General features: G+C 30.8%; 1 pseudogene; it reads right to left on the reverse strand.

Annotated features, from left to right (window-relative positions):
- Positions 1-4259: 4259 nt before the first annotated feature.
- LOC127722267 (aminopeptidase Ey-like) overlaps positions 4260-18066 on the reverse strand; it is a 28630-nt pseudogene continuing 14823 nt past the window's right edge.

The raw sequence follows: 18066 nt of genomic DNA on the forward strand, positions 1-18066 counted from the left end.
TGGTACAACTTCCATGGATTCAATGTTTACTTATTTTAGTTACATTTTTATTTTAGTCATAAAACATAAATTACTTGCCAAATAATTAGCTTTGTAATTAACAAATTAAATTTATAACTTACAGTAGTCAGTGACTTCATTGCTCCTGAATCCTGGTACGAATGCACGAATTTAAGATAAAGATCTAAGATAAATATCTTCAATGACCTTATATTTTTATCAATGATGTCACCAGTTGGACAGGTATCGTTTATGTTGCGCAAACTAGGTTAATGCAAACTTTGTCATTTCTACGATTGATGTAAAATATAAGTTCAAAGAATTTTGAATGAAACAGCAAACTCAGCCTAAATAAGTATCAATATACAGGAAACACACAAATCATGTTTTATACATATAATTCGTTTTAACTACTACTGAACAAAGTTGAAACTTATACGAATTTACAGTACAAGTGAGAATAACATATTCTAAACGTTTTTGAATTTCAATCTAGTCCTCTTTTAACTTCAATAACTTTGAAATAACAAGGAAACAGCTTGAAGTTGTCTTGAAAATATTTTTTTTTATATATATATATCATTGCTAGTGTAGCATATTCTTTTCATGAAAAAAGTTAGCGTTTCAACAAATTTGACAATGTTTCAATACATCATCAACCTTAATTTACTACTAAAACTATCTGTTTTTAAGGAAGGTTATAAAATCAAGTAACCCATGTTTCTCTTTATTTGAATATTTGTGTTACTGGCCTATGATAACAGCAATTTCTATGTTACTTTGTGTATTCAATTTGTGAAGAAATGAGGCGTTACATAAATGATCAACACAATAGTTCGATTGATTATAATTCGAATTACTGGATATTTTTTTATCCAGATATCTATATTACTGGTTCATTAAAGGAATGAAACGTAGATTTATTTCTTGTCTTCATTTACATCCTAATCCTCCGTTAAAACACCATGTTATTACATTTACAGTTCTTTGTCGTCTCTTCAATGATTCCCAATGCCGTCATATTTGACACTTTTTTATAATTTTAAATTCATATTAGAAATTACATAATTATTAAACACCGTGTTATAGAACTCCACTTATGAAAAGACATACATCGGTTGACGTCTTTGTTTTGCATTTCTCTCCTTTCTTCTTTTATAATTTTGAAATTTTAATTTTGTTTATTTTAATTAATGTAATTATAATTATGCGTAAACTATTAAAAGGAATTCTTCTATTTAATTTACGAAATTTACAGCAGATTTCGGACCCTGTCAATTAAAGATAATAATAACAATCGGTTAGCATGAATTAAGTACGTGGATTTCACACACGTTTCATCGATAACCTTGTGTAACTTCCTTGTAAAGGACGAAGGCGTTTATACGATCCAAAGAAATTTGATAAAGTCTAGTTTGTAGATATTCCGAAATTACAATAAGATACACTTCAATTGACAAATTGATGTTTGACATTTTGGCCAGGTTTACTCCTTTTGGTTTTCAATAATAATAAAAAGTGAAATCACAAAAATACTTAACTCCGAGGAAAATTCAAAACGGAAAGTCCCTAATCAAATGGCAAAATCAAAAACTCAAACACATCAAACGAATGGATAACAACTGTCATATTCCTGACTTGGTACAGGCATTTTCTTATGCAGAAAATGGTGGATTTAACCTGGTTTGATAGCTAGCTAAACCTCTCACCTGTATGACAGTCGAATCAAATTCCATTATACTGACAATGATGTGTGAACAAAACAAACAGATATAATCTAATAGATAAAAATGTCAAAAAAGGGGTACAGCAGTCAACATTGTGTTATAATCTTAATCACAATAAAATCAAACAAATAAGTAACAAAGAAGCACAAAAAGGCATATAGACAAAGCACATTAGCAAAAATTAAAGACAAGAATACAAAAAATTACCATAGCAAAATAATACAATGACGGGATGAATAAGTACAGAGCAAAGTCATATGTATCACAGAAACACAAAACGGCATATATACAAAGCACATTACAATGCAGTATGAGATTTGCTCATTAATGAAGGCCGTACGGTGACCTTGCTAACTTCTTCGTCATTTTATCTCTTGAGGAGAGTTGTCTCATTGGCAATCATACCACATCATTTTAGTTCTATATTGATCCAAAATACAACAATAAAATATCTTGCCATATCATATATTATGTAGAGTTTAATTTTTTCTTGTAGAAAACACTATATTTCATGTACAAGTAGAAAAGGCATCACAACTATACACATTTGATTGGAATTTTCACGTCTTCTTTAAGCGAAATTTAGCTCTGAGATTTATGTTTAAGTTATTTAGATTAAGATAATGTACAAGCATAAAACATTTGTAAAAAGCCTCAAATATAATTTTTTGATAGTTTGTCAGATGAGGTATAATAGGATGTTTTGTGTTCGAAACACAACATTTATAAGCAAAATGGCACAGGTTTTTTTTTTATATATATATTATCTCTATACAAGTACTGTACGATTTTTTTTTTTTTTTTTTTTTTAACGATAACAAATATTTTTATTCAATCATTTCCTGATATATAAATACCTAAGTAGCCCAGGTCGCATATTTAGGGGCCCCTGTATTTTAACAGCCTCACTTGACCAGGGAAAAAATCAAATGAATTTAAACTTACAATAGTTTTACATACATATATTTAAATAACCAATACAATCGATTTTACCTGTTAAGCATCACTGTAATACATAATCACTATCGTATATCCGGTTCACTGACTAACATGTGTTTATTTAAACTTGAAAACTATATATTTGATTGATAAAATTTGAATTGGAAATTATTGATGTGATTGAACAAAAATTGAAATTATTCTGTAATATATAAGTATGGAATATAAAAGGATAAGGCACATGTGGTGAGTACTAATGTATTAAGAAGCATGCTATATGTGGTAATTTACTAATATACATAATATGTACAGACATAGATTCAAATATCGATTACAATACAAATATTTCTTTCTGTAAAAATAACTTATTGTTCACTACGTTCTTTCTAAAATACAATAAGATTATTATATATGGAATCGAACACACCTTTAGTTTAGAGCAGCAGAACTAAGTATATCTTCTTATATTTTTTCGATAAAGAGTTCATTTTTTGATCTGCATATATACTTTATATCCGAGCGTAGCAAGAGTAGTTTTAATTCGTTTTTCATTTGCAATTTCAACAGGCTTTGTATAGACTGCATATTCAGTTTAATTTTATCGAATTTGCATTTATTACGTATTTTCAAAAGAGCCCATTTAAAATAAAGTATTATTGCGTTAACAATTATATTATTCGAATTATCTGTACAGATTCCTATTAGAATATCTTTTTCAACGAGTGTCTCGTTATTTGTTAGGTTACAAAGTTGTAAATTTCTGACAACTGTTTCTATTAATGGTTTAACATTATTACATTGATAAAATAAAAGCTCGAGTGTTTCAATATTATTGTTTTCATCACATAAGTGACATTTTCCATTTGACATATGCATTATTTGCAGTCTCTTTTCGGTATATATAATCCTATGTATACATTTCCATTGAAATTCTATTAATATCCATTTTACTGAGATTTAGCCAAATTTGTTCCCAATTTATATACTCGCTATACAAATTTTCCCATTTTGTTTGACACTTCGGGGTCTCAGTTATGTTTATGTTTAACTGTAGATATTTTAATGTCAAATCTTTGATTTTAATGATTTTTTTTTCTGGATTTAGAAATTCAAAATTTTTCAGAAATTTAGATTTTGTGGCTTTTTAAAGTGCTTTGGACATCGTTATTTTTAAAAATCTGCACGAATGTTTGTGGTATGGAACTTTTAATTCGCGAGTATTCCGAAATACAATTACGTTTATCTATTAGTTGTTGATATATTTCATTGCACGATTTAAAATCTTTGGTATTATTGTCCCTTATATCACCAATAGTTTTTATTCGACTTTTTGAAAAAAAAAGAATAAAATAAAGATTTGCCCTGAAATAAAATATTTGAGTTTCCAAATAATCGCTGTTTCTTTACTTCCATTTCGTTAAATATACCCTGTGTGATACTTGTCAATTTTGACCACGATTGTAAAGCGCTTTTGTAATAATGTGGTAGGTTTTTGATCTCAAGACCTGAAAGGTCAGAACATCTACACAAGAAAAGTTAATCTGCAAATTTCTTATCGTATTTTTTTAACCAAAATTTACCTATTTGCACAGGTTAAAGACAAGATAGTGTTCCAGTTAATTTAGAAACTGGTGCATCCACATTTTGCTGGGTTGTAAATTTAATGGTAAAACAACAGGAGGTTGTTGGCTACAAAAATATATCAATATATTTGCTTTGATACGATAACTGCACTTTAATTTCTTCTAGATTACATTTTTTGTTTGCAATTGTAGAATCCGTATATCGTAAAGTTATCGTGATACCAATGGGGAATAACTGTGCACCACTTATTGCGGCGCTGTTCATGTATTGTTATGAGATACACTTTATGACTAAATTCAGCAAAGACACATCAAAACAACATGTAACACAAAAATTAAATAACACTTTTAGATATTTGAATGATATATTGGCTCTCAGTAATGACGACTTCAGTATATACACTAAATAGATTTATCCTGCTGAACTGACTATAAATAAAACTAATACTAACAATGCACACTGCCCTTTCCTGGATCTTGATATCTATATCTTTAACGGGAAGGTTGATACCAAAATTTACGATAACACAACGTATTTGATTTTAACAAAATAATTATCTGTATTACCGAAAAAAAAATATAACACCAGGGTTTCCGATATCACAAACTAGTCAAACATTTACTAAATTTTATCATCGATACAAGGACATCATTCGTTAATAAAAATCAACATGCAGACATCTTATACGTTCATGTATTTCACATTCAATCTTTTATGGTAATATTCTATACAAGGTACAAAAATGTCGTCATTTACATCAAAATCTTACTAAACCTTTTAACAGACTTATTCGATATAAAAGTTGCGATACTGTTAACAGGTCATTAAAGATGGCATATTTTGGAATTACTATTGATTCACCTATAGGGTCTTTGCATCGGAAGTAAACACATTTAATCTATAATCAGTTGTCGGCATGATACGGATTGTGTTCTTCTCATATATTTTATGATGGTATGATACTAAACCCCTAACAGGAGGGATTATGCTTGATTTTCATATAATGAAGATATACTTTTTCAATAAGTTTAACTGAGGTCTAGAGTTGACATATCAGTAATTGCTAGTAGTCCTATGTTAATTTATGTATCATTGTCACTTTGCTTAGTTTCTTCTGTTACCTTTTCTGACATCGGACTATGAATTTTTGCGCCTGTCCCATGTCAGGAGCCTGTGGCCTTTGTTAGTCTTGTATTTCTTTTTAATTGTACTTCATTTATATGTTTCGGAGTTTAGTGTGACGTCCATTTTCACTGAACTAGGACACAGTTTGGTTTAGGGGCCAGCTGAACCCCACCTCCGTGTGCAGGGTTTTATCGGTGTGTTGAAGGCCTATGTGTGGCCTTGAGCTGTTTTCTACTCTTTGGTCGGGTTATTGTCACTTTGACACATTCCCCATTCCATTCTCAATTTTATTATGAAAATATATATTGAACTGAAAGCTGTCAAATATACTTTACATAGTTTATGTAAAGATTTAAACAATTTACACCTTTTTATCAGGACAGACAATAGGAAGATGGGTCAATTGTTTCCGTTTTAAAATAAATTTTGGATATTTAGTTATATAGGGAAGGTCAAACTATTTATATTTCCGCTGTTCCTATTGGGGGGAAAATAATGTGAAAGCTGACTATATATCAAGACATTTAAGCGACTCAACAGAATGAAAAAAAAATCAATCTGTTTTTTGTTAATTTAAAACGGATTATACAATCTAGATATAGATGTATTTCAATCCAGAATAAACAAATAGACAATTATACCACTTGGTTTACAGCCAAATGCAGTCACATCAATTGCATTTTGAAAATGTTTGTCAAATCATAAACCATTATGTTTTCTCTACCTTTTAATTTGAAATTCACGCGAGGTAAACGTCAAATTAACGTGAAATTAATGTGCACAAATGTTCCTGTACACTGGGTATATTGTTACTATGTAGACCCACAATCAACTAACAGTAGCATCGAACAAATGTTAGTAACAAATAATTCGCACGCTCCCTTTAAGAAAAAATTAATTAAATGCATTCCTATAAAAGCATATACATTAATACTTATTATACGAAATTTGACTAAAGGTTTATGACCTTTTCTGAAGCTATGTGTATGGGTATTACGAAATTTTTAAAATGCAACCATATCAATACAGCAAAATAATTAATAATAAGGATGTGCCATTAAGCTAAAAAATAATTTTACGAACATGATCAGGAATTTTTTTCTGGTTTTATTGCCTCTTCATAACGGTAAAACATTGAGTGATTTTATTAGATAAAAGAAATATTACAAACAAATTTTAACATCAATTCACAATATATACATATACAATTAACAATTGATACATCTTTTTGTAGTTTTTAATATTTCACTGTGTGCAAATCACTGGCCATTTTTGTCAGATACTATTTCTCATCATGATCAAATGAAAGTCCAACAATTTTAAATCATTCAAACCACATGATCCCGTAACCAGTTTGTGATTGTAGTATAATTCAATTCCATCCACTTTATGTTTGCTCTATAAGTAAAATTAATAATGTTAATTTTTTATTTACAAATATATATCCTACTTGGCGAAGAATTAAGCATATGCCTTGTAACAGGAAAACAAATAAGTAATTCTAAGCTTATTTCATATATTATTTCACAATTGTTATTTAGAATTTTCAGAAAAATATATTTATTTGTCTCTTCTAAATTCTAGATATGTTGAAATGTTCCTTTGGTATTCTTTGCCTCATTTTATATAGTTGTAATGACTCATTAGCACAAATGACTTTGACAAAACACTGTTTTACTAAGATGCTGCATTTGACGCACTTTGTGGAAATGATTGGTTTTAACCTAACGATTATATTCATGAAATATCGTATTTTGTTCAATTTTATTCTTTGATAGATAACAAGTATTAAATAGGGACTAAATGTTATTCATCAAAGGCAGTCCAGATGTTTATCTGTTTCTCATTTGACCATTCAACTATATTAAGAAAAAGCAATGCAATATGTCATTGATTTACGTTTCGTTTTCTCCTCGGTAATCATGTGTTGTACATATGAGTGAAACAGTTAATCTTATTTTTAATAAATAATTCAATAATTACCTCATTAGGGCTAATGCATTCTCTGCCCCCTTCTTTGCAACCTTTGGTGGTTTATCTCGGAAGAGTCTCTCAAGCTAAAAAAATATATGAAATCTAAAATAGTTTGTTGGTCTTCGTAAGTTACGGAAATGATACAGCTTAAACCACTTCAAGCATGTGATATGATATTTATGGTTTCAGCCTAGATGATACTTCTGCCAGTTGATTTTAAGTCCACATGGTTACTAGGGCATGTATATCAGTACTGAATTTAAACATACTTATACTTATATTCAATATTGCTATGAAAGGTTTCGATTGAAAAAAGTTAGATATGAAAATATGTGGTATGATTGCCAATTATTCTCTCTCCACAAGAGACCAACATGACATTGAAGTTAATAACTAGATGTCAATTTACGGCTTCTAACAAAGAGCAAAACCAATGTAAAATCAATTTCGAAAATAATGAATCTTACATTATCATTTGCTATAATTTACCAGTCTTAAAAGATACAAGCACTTTGATTTTGAACCAAATTAAATGTCTATATAGATATGACAATCACTTTCTTTTTTTCCCACCATTCAATTTAAGATCGATTTGAGATTCTGGAAGAAAAAACGAGGGTATAAACCTTGCATATTGTAGAACCTTTGAGTCTGGTGTTTGTGATTGTGTGATTCCACAAATATATATAGCATACTTACACGTATTCAAATTCCGTATTCACATACTGAGTAACCTCACCAATTGTTTCTCGCAAAAGAAAATTATCTCCACCAAACCTAACAAAAAAAAAATGTATCTATGGATTTGTATTACATCATCAAATTCAAACCGAAGCACGGCCTTACACACGTAGTTATCGCCATTCAATTAAAGAATAGGGAATTTATGATTTTAATGATACATAGATGTAAGAAGATGTGGTATGAGTGCCAATGAGACAACTCTCCATCCAAGGCACAATTTGTAAAAAGTAAACCAATATAGGTCAAAGTACGGCCGTCAACACTGTGCCTTGGCTTACACAGAACAGCAAGCTACATATATTCTCCTTCACCTGTTTTAAAAACTGTTAATGAACATCTGTTTGTATTTACTTTCTTGATTACATCTTCTTCAATAAGATTAATTTCCTACTGACTTTTCAACTACAAATGATATATACAGGGTCAAATATTTTTCTAAGTAATTGGAATGATTTATAATTTTAACATTGTTCTTTTGTCAGAGTAACAGTATCAATTATAGTCTTTTAAATATCAGTTGGGGTGTATTCGTTAACAATAAACAATGTGCAAAAATAGAACAATACTTCTTATGTTAACCGCTTTTAAGTATTATAACCTTAAAGCTATTGACACAAACGTACAATTGAAATATTGACAGGTCCCGGAAACAACATTATAAAAGTGTTTCCTTGCTTTGTACTAAACTGGAAAATCATGTAATCGTCCAAAATGAATATGCCACATGGAAGTGATTTGAATGAATACAATACAACATCGTGATCTATCACTTCCAGGACTTGCACACGTTGAAATCACACAGAAGAAATCTTATGGGCAAGAATAAAAGAATGTTAAAATTAGAAATACTTTGTGAAAAAGTTTTGCTGTTCAGTAAATGAACTATTTCTCTTTTCTAATATTTTTATTAAAAAAAATGCTGACATTTTCTTGTCACAAGAAAAAGTATGCCTGTACCAATTCATGAATATGACAATTGATTTCCATTCGTATGATGTGTTTGAGCTTTTGATATTGCCATTTGTTAAGGGACTTTCTGTATTGAATTTTCTATGGAGTTCGGTTATCTTGTTATTTTACTCTACACTTACTGTTCATTAAGCCTTTCCCATTTCGTCATCAGCAAATGCAATGCTATCATTCCACCAAGTGGATGCTCGGCAAAGTAGCTGACAACAAGCCGAACATCCTGCATTTTTATTTTTGAACTATCAAATATCCAGTTAGCATATCTGTCATAAAAGGTAAAAAATTGAAAACAACACGTTTAATAATTTCATGCGCCCGAAGCGCTTTTCTGGATTTACCTTCATCAGGAACGCTCAAAGCCAAACATTTGAAATCCGAGGGATGTATAAGTACCGAAACAGTTGAGCTATATGACAAAAATACATAAAACAAATAGCCAAATTCATCTAAGGTCAACTTTGCCTGAGGGAGTTGAAACCTCAGTTTCTTTATAATTTCAAAATTTATAAACGGACAATTTTAGAAAGGTTTGTTATAAATCATATCAGTACCGAAGAACTGACTACTGAGCTGATGATACCCTCGGGGACTGATAGTCCACCAGCAGAGGTATCGACCCAGTGATGTAAAAAATTGAAAACAACACGTTTAATAATTTCAGGAAGGATTTATTGATAATTGTCGATTATTTGATGCATTTTTTATACAATGTCTACTATCTTTCCAGGTTAATAAGAATTTGTAAGAATGAAATTATATATGGTAAGATTGTCAGAGGATATTGTTTATCTAAATCAAAAATTCTACAACTATAATAAACATGAAAAATCCACAACAATACTTGCAAAAGGTAACCTATTACAAATAAGATGAAATTATATCGTGTCGACAAATATTTCTTAGACAACAAAATGTTTGATCTGTAATCCAGAATGTTCTCGAAAAAACAAAATTAATTAAAAACTGAAGATGTACATGTGAGTGTGTACATATACATCCGGAACTAAATATGAAAAACAAAAATCTATATATACAGTATTTATATCACTATCTTCCTATATTGTTTATTGTTTTACTCTGAAGAGTAACCAATATTGGAGTATAGGACAGCTTGGTTTAATTTAGAGATTGGCATACGTGTAGACACCTTTCATTTTTGAAAATCGCATTTTGTCATGTGGACACTTGTTGTGTCGTTGAATTGATGACTACAATATTCCCGAGATCTTTTTTATTCACACTAGTACATTTTTATTGAACGACCACTTTGGTCTGGACTGATGGAAATGATAGAGTGTAAATAAGACAATATTTCTCTTATCTGGTAAAGTCATTTATTTCATTCTTTTATCAATTTATTTTTGTTTAATAGTTATCAGTAGTGTGTAATGTATCCAATTTCATAGAGGTCATAGCCTTTTAGCATGTGTTAGTTAGAGTAGAATTTTATTATGTATAAATAGGTTGGTGCATTTTTGGTGCATATTTGGTGGCAATTTAGGTCAGATAAACAAGTAGAATTTAGGTCAAATTCTTGGTGCATAGTTGGTGCATTTTTGGTGGCAATATGTATATAAGGGCCCTCTGTTTCAGTTTTGGGAGGAATTGAAGGTGAGAAAGGAACTATACAATATGAAACGTTAAAAAGGATTTTGTTATTCTGGATAGATTTTAGCAGATTTTGGGAGGACTTACAGATTCATAGAAAGTTGTGTTACATTACTATTCAACTGTATGTATTTTTGATATTTTGTCCGCTCAGACTGTTGCATGGGTTTGTCCGCATAGTATTGGACACTATGCGTGGTTTTTTTTGTGTGCACAGTATTGGACACTGTTGCTTATTTTGATGCGGAATGTAATGAAATCCGTTTGTGATGTGTGAAAGTGATGTACCAATGAATCTTTGAATCATACATTTTGTGAACTGTGTATAATGTGAATATTAGCCTGGAATATAATTTTGAATAAATCATAGATTAGTCAATTTACTTGTATATTATCTTTAACAACAAGACTACACATTATTGGATTATTTGTGTTATTAAATTGACCGTTATTTCAATGTACCCGGCCTGACCTGAAAGTTTTATGTTACTCGACCGCCATGGCATTTTTGGTGTCAGAAGTGGGATCCAAGATAAAGTTGTGACTTTGAATATTTCAAAATATGGATAACTTTATAGTGTTTCATTTGGATTTATGTGAATATTCCTGAACTGTAAGTGTTTTTTTTTACTGTATTCTAAGTATATAATTATGGGACGCAAATGGAAAAAGTGAAATCTGTGGTAGTTAAATGTGTTTCCAAGGAAGATTTAAACGAAATAAATTTAAGTGATTAAAGTTGATGATTATTCCGATATATCAGAGGATGAATTTGACTTTGATGAAATTTCAAACCAATCTTATTCTAAAAATTTGCCTAGTGATGGTGTTTATAATGTGACCTCAGAAGAACAAGAACTAAATGCTGATTTGGACTCAATTGCGTCCTCAGAGGATTTCAGTGTGACAACATGTAAAACTCCAGATGAACTTTCTGAAGATGAATTAATCGGTTTACAACATGATTTAGGACTTATTGCAGAAGAGTTGGAGTCTGAAACTCCTCTTGATACAAACTGTATTGTTGTTAGTGACAGTGAAGAAGATGACATTTCTCCGGAAGCAACAGTGGTTGACACAACCACAACTACAGTGATTTTGACTCTGATAAGGAAGGATATTCCATACAGTGATGGGAGTATGGAGACAACCAGAAACAGCACTGTCTCCTATTCAACAGGAGTAGATCCAGAAACAATAGACTTTGAACATTTGGCAATGACTGTAATAGATGAAATTCCGAACCATTTTAAGAAACAGAACTCTCGTTATACCAGTTCTAACACCTTATAAACATTACCGTGATTTAGCAGAGAAAATAACATTTGTTGCTGACAATTCATTTAATGATTTACTTGATAATTTTCTTATCGGAATTATTTTTCATATAACTTGTTTTGATATTAAGTAAGTACATTCAATGCTTGTTTTTGTTGTTAAATTGTCAGTATGCTGACCTTAAGGAACTTTATATTTGTTTTATTACCCTGTTGAAATGTGTTGTGATAATTTCATGTGGTCAATTAAATCCCCATGCTTATAGAAATTTATGTGTTTCACATCTGCTTTGTTTATAAATAAACTTATGACTGAGGACAGTCATCATTAAGAGGGAAAGGAATGATAGAGTGTAAATAAGACAATATTTCTCTTATCTGTTAAAGTCATTTATTTCATTCTTTTAACAATTTATTTTTGTTTCATAGTTATCAGTAGTGTGTAATGTATCCAATTTCATAGAGGTCATAGCCTTTTAGCATGTGTTAGTTAGAGTAGAATTTTATTATGTATAAATAGGTTGGTGCATTTTTGGTGCATATTTGGTGGCAATTTAGGTCAGATAAACAAGTAGAATTTAGGTCAAATTCTTGGTGCATAGTTGGTGCATTTTTGGTGGCAATATGTATATAAGGGCCCTCTGTTTCAGTTTTGGGAGGAATTGAAGGTGAGAAAGGAACTATACAATATGAAACGTTAAAAAGGATTTTGTTATTCTGGATAGATTTTAGCAGATTTTGGGAGGACTTACAGATTCATAGAAAGTTGTGTTACATTACTATTCAACTGTATGTATTTTTGATATTTTGTCCGCTCAGACTGTTGCATGGGTTTGTCCGCATAGTATTGGACACTATGCGTGGTTTTTTTTGTGTGCACAGTATTGGACACTGTTGCTTATTTTGATGCGGAATGTAATGAAATCCGTTTGTGATGTGTGAAAGTGATGTACCAATGAATCTTTGAATCATACATTTTGTGAACTGTGTATAATGTGAATATTAGCCTGGAATATAATTTTGAATAAATCATAGATTAGTCAATTTACTTGTATATTATCTTTAACAACAAGACTACACATTATTGGATTATTTGTGTTATTAAATTGACCGTTATTTCAATGTACCCGGCCTGACCTGAAAGTTTTATGTTACTCGACCGCCATGGCAGAATACTGCTTTGTTTTTCGTTTCATTACGTAAAATCTATACTTTATAGTAAGCTATATAAGACCCCGCTATAACAAAATATTCAAGGATTCAGAAGAAAAAACCAACGACATGATTGATGGTAAAAACAATTTACAAAAATTTAGATAACAGACAGCACAACGACAATCCCAGACTTACAGGCCCTTGACTTCGGAAGGGCACATAAAGAGGACTCAACATGTGTTTGTTGATTATGGCAATTTTAGGATATGTAGTCGACGGTCATATGATAATATTTAATACTTTTTTACAGTGTTAGGTAGCACTTTTTTTTACCTGTGATAACCAATAAACAGTAATAATTCGTTGTAAAAACGTAACAATTTCCAGAAAGGTTATCATTCTGGATCGGCTTAAATGATATTTTTAAAAACAAGAGTGGATATACAGCTTGAAATCTCGACAAGACTAAATGCTTATGCTTTCCTCGGACTTTGTGGATCGCGTCTCCTGTCATTTCAAAATGATTTATTTTTCTAGTATCAATTCTTATCATATAATTTGTATACACCTTTATTATGATTTACCTCCAGAGTAACCATGGTTTCTGCGATTGCGCCAGAGCGTCCATCCACATTTCCCTCTCGCCATCAACATTTGAGGACTTAGACTTGTTCCAGACATAATCCACTAGTAACTCGAATTAAGCTTGAACGGACAAAAACGCATTAACGGCATTTAAAAAAGATTAATGAAAATTGAATAAAGATTGACAAAAATTAAAAATTATTTAAATGCATTTCAATCCATATCAATTCATTTTAATACCAGTCAAATAGATTCCCTTGCGGTCATTCAAGTTAACTTGAGATGTAGTTAAACTGCGTCAAACTAATTAGCCACGCCCCCGTTAAACGGAATCAAACTGATGTTAAGTCCTTTTAAACTTTAAAGTGTCCGCCTTTTTGTAAGGTAAATCACTCAAGCGGTACAGCATCCGAGTGTATCTATCGTTTAACCGTTCCGAGCGTTATCGATTTTAGTCAAAAAAGTAAAAATGTACCTCTTACAAATATTCACATTAAAATTAAATAATGACAAATACATGTGTAAACTAAGTTTTTTATAGTTAATGATGCCAGATTTTTAAAATGCAGCGAAAAGTATAATTAGTTTTTTTTTTATTTGTAAACACGCAGCAGCTCTTGAGATAACAAAAAAGTGGCTGTGATAAAAAAAAATTATTTTGCTTGAAATAAAACGAGAAAGCTGGTAGTTATTTAATAGCCAATAAAGGGAACAAAATGAGCATGTTTGATGAATGCCAATGGATATTGTACGCAAACATTAATTTATATGAAGGTATCGTCTGATCAAAAATGTAATTTCGTCGAGAATATGGAATAATATTTGCCACGGTACGTTAAGCAAATTTAATTGAACCAATTCCGTCCCGAACTTTTAAAAATTCACATTAAAACATATCTTTTTTTTTTGGTCTAATTCGCCTGGAAAATTAAAATTTCGTTTAGCTTAAACAGTTTTAAATGCGCCCCGTACTCGTATACCAGATACCAAATATACATGAACACTGTTTGTCTTGAGTCTGATAGTGCTTTGCTAGTCATTACTAAATTCATACGTGTAAAACTATACAATTTTACTCATCTGCCTTCAACACAAAGTCTTGGCTAACACTGAACAGCAAGCTATAAGGTGCCCCAAAATGACCAGTGTAGAACCATTCAAACGGAAAAACTAACGGTCTATTAATTCGACTTTTGAAATACATAATCAAACAACAACCACTAAACAGCAGATGAGGGCAGGTGCAAACAAATGCAGCGGAGTTCAAAAGGCCAATTACACGAATAATTCTCGAGACTTAAGTGACATTGTTTTAATAAGATCAGAACCTTATATGTGTTAATTTTAAAGCAAAAGATATAAGTTTGTAAGAAAAGTATTGACGTACCAATTCTAATAGCTAAGAAAATTTCATTTGCTAAACGATGATAACATTTTAACATTTTTGTATACCTTATAATTCATAATCTATTTCTGAAACGACTTCTCGCCTTGAACATGTATGAAATGTTTGCCACATGCGTTAAACAACCATTAATCAATCATTCAAATTGTGCTTTAAAAATGAATTAAGCCGCATGTGTATCCATCAATGAGTGCTGTTGTTTGATTGTCCATTTAACATATACTAAATTCGTTTTTGTCCAGAATTATATTCCTTAGAAGAGTTCAAGTATGTAAATAAATTCATAGGTTATCATGTGCTAGTTGAAATTTTTCAGTGAAATCAGTATTGTGTGTCCAACGTTCTTTCATGCATATCAAATGTTGTATCCACTTTTTGCTGTTCGTAGTCTGTTAGTCCTCGGTCTCCAAACTTTAGCACACACTTATGTAATGACCAATCTCCAAAGGGGGAACATTTTTTTTTTATTAAAAAAAAAACAAAACAATTTCTTTATTCTATCATTCAATTAACCGATGTACACCTAAGATTTTCAACTATAGATGTTGAAAAAAACAATAATAAGTCGCAATGTATTTTTATGGCAAACATATCTAATGGGTTATTTTCTCATGCAAAATAATTATTTTTTCATTTTTTCAAGATAATAGTGTTATCAGATATGATCTTTGACACGTGTCTTACGGGTCACCGATTTTCGGCAAAATCAAAGAAAATCAGCAAGTGCCTAAACATTAGTTTTAAGAATGTTGATGCTGTATTAATATATGGAACATGTCTTCATACCAAAATAGAGTACTCACATTTAATTTTCTTGTAAATGAAATTGGGAATGAATATGGGGATAATGGACGTCATACTCAACTCCGAAATATATAAAAGAAACTAAAATTAAAATTATACAAGACTAACAAAGGCCAGAGGCTCCTGAATTGTGACAGGCGCAAAAATGCGGCTAGGTTAAACATATTCATATTTTTTTTCGAATTGTCTTTTTTTTGTGAAATTATTCAGCAACAAATTAATCTATTTAATTTTTGATACAATGAAACAAGATTTTTTTAACGAAATGAAGTACTTAAGAATAAATGTAAAATCATAGATAAACTGCTATTATATTCTTATTAAGATCTACATTTTAACAAATTCGGGGACTAATATTTCTCTAAAAGCCCATGCATACACTAATATTTGTGTGTTTTTGTTTCAAGTTGTTTCAATTATCATTTACATGTATGAGGCTATAAATGGGACCACCATTTATAAGTATATGAATGGGGTTTACAGATTTGAGAATTATGGGGAAACTAAGTTAATAAGAAGCGAGGCAAAAAAAAACTAAATAACAGAATATAAAGGTGGTGTAACCCGAATAATTCAGTCGTTATATTCCGATGATCTACGATTACTACATAAATTCACAATTTTATGAATGTTGACATTGATAGAAATAGTTTTTATACGCCCGTCAATTTTTGACGGGACGTATTATGGTACACAAATGTCCGGTGTCCGTCCGTCCGTCCGTCCGTCCGTCCGTCTGTCTGTCCGGCGTAAACATGTCGCACCGTAACATCAGAATGACTTATCCAAATTTTATGAAACTTAACATAGTTGTTTCTTATGATGGTCAAACGATCTGTATACTTTTTGGTGAAAATAAGATTTAAACTTTCTGAGTTACGGGACTTAGTAACTAAAACAGGTGTGTGTTTTTTTCACATGTCGCGCCGTATCTCAAAAACAATTTATGATTATTGCTTAAAACTTTACACACTTCTTAGTTATATTAACCTTAAGATCTGTATACTTTTTAGTGATGATTCAAAATTTTATTTTTGAGTTATTGAGTATTTTGTAAAAAAAGGGGGAGGGGTTTTTCACCTGTCGCGCCGTATCTCAAAAACGATTTATGATTATTGCTTAAAATTTTACACACTTCTTAGTTATATTAATCTAAAGATCTGTATACTTTTTGGTTTTGATTCAAAATTTTATTTCAGAGATATTGAGTTTTTTGTAAAAAAAAAGGGGGTTTTCGCATGTCAGGCCGTATGTCAGAAACTATTTATGATTATTGAATAACAATTCACACACAAGACGACGGGCGTATCATGCGCTCATGGCGCAGCTGTTTATTTGAAAATATTTTATCGAACTTTAATATCGTAATCTGTAAAGTCCAACGAGACTTTTTGTACCTTTTTGCATGAACTATCTCGGATATAACGATAACGCAAATCACGTGTATTAAACATTTTATAGGCCCAGGAGGATATCATTTCATTATCACTTCCTAATATTCAATCTACAGACACGAGTCACACGACATCCCCGTATCTTCTAATTTTGCTAGTATAAGAATTAGCAACAAATTTGGCATTTACCAGTTGTTGACGCTAGTAAGAAAATGAATAGTTAAGTTCGAATTATTATTATTTCAAATGTCAAAAACACTTTAAGTATTATAACAGATCATCTAAAAATCCAACGAAATAAGAAGTATCACAGCTCAGATCGGCCAATGTCACTCATTAGGACTTATAACTAATTGAAATACTGACACATTGCTTATAGTTTGCCTAACGCTAATTTGAATCGTAAGATATTACTGATTTAAAAACTTGTAGTATCAAAATTGAATTGCATAAATTGAAAAGAAATACATTGTGTATCTAAAGTATTTTCATCAGCTTTCAGGATGACCCTAATAATATTTACCTTTCAAATGATTTTTCTACAGAAGGTTATATATCTTTTCTCTGGTGACTAAATTGCCCTAAAGCTAAAAGTCACCGTCAGATGCAAAAAACGCTTAGTTGTTAATATCTGTGTTATTCGGTCTCTTGACGAGAGATTATACCGCATCTCCTTATTTGTTTAGATTTGTTTGTGTTTAATGTGCAAACAATACAAAAACATATTATATAGTATCTTTAAAATGAAACGGTGTGTAGAAATATCGCAAAAGACT

Source organism: Mytilus californianus, unplaced genomic scaffold, assembly GCF_021869535.1.
Source record: "Mytilus californianus isolate M0D057914Y unplaced genomic scaffold, xbMytCali1.0.p SCAF_12, whole genome shotgun sequence".
Taxonomy (NCBI): Eukaryota; Metazoa; Mollusca; class Bivalvia; order Mytilida; family Mytilidae; genus Mytilus; species Mytilus californianus.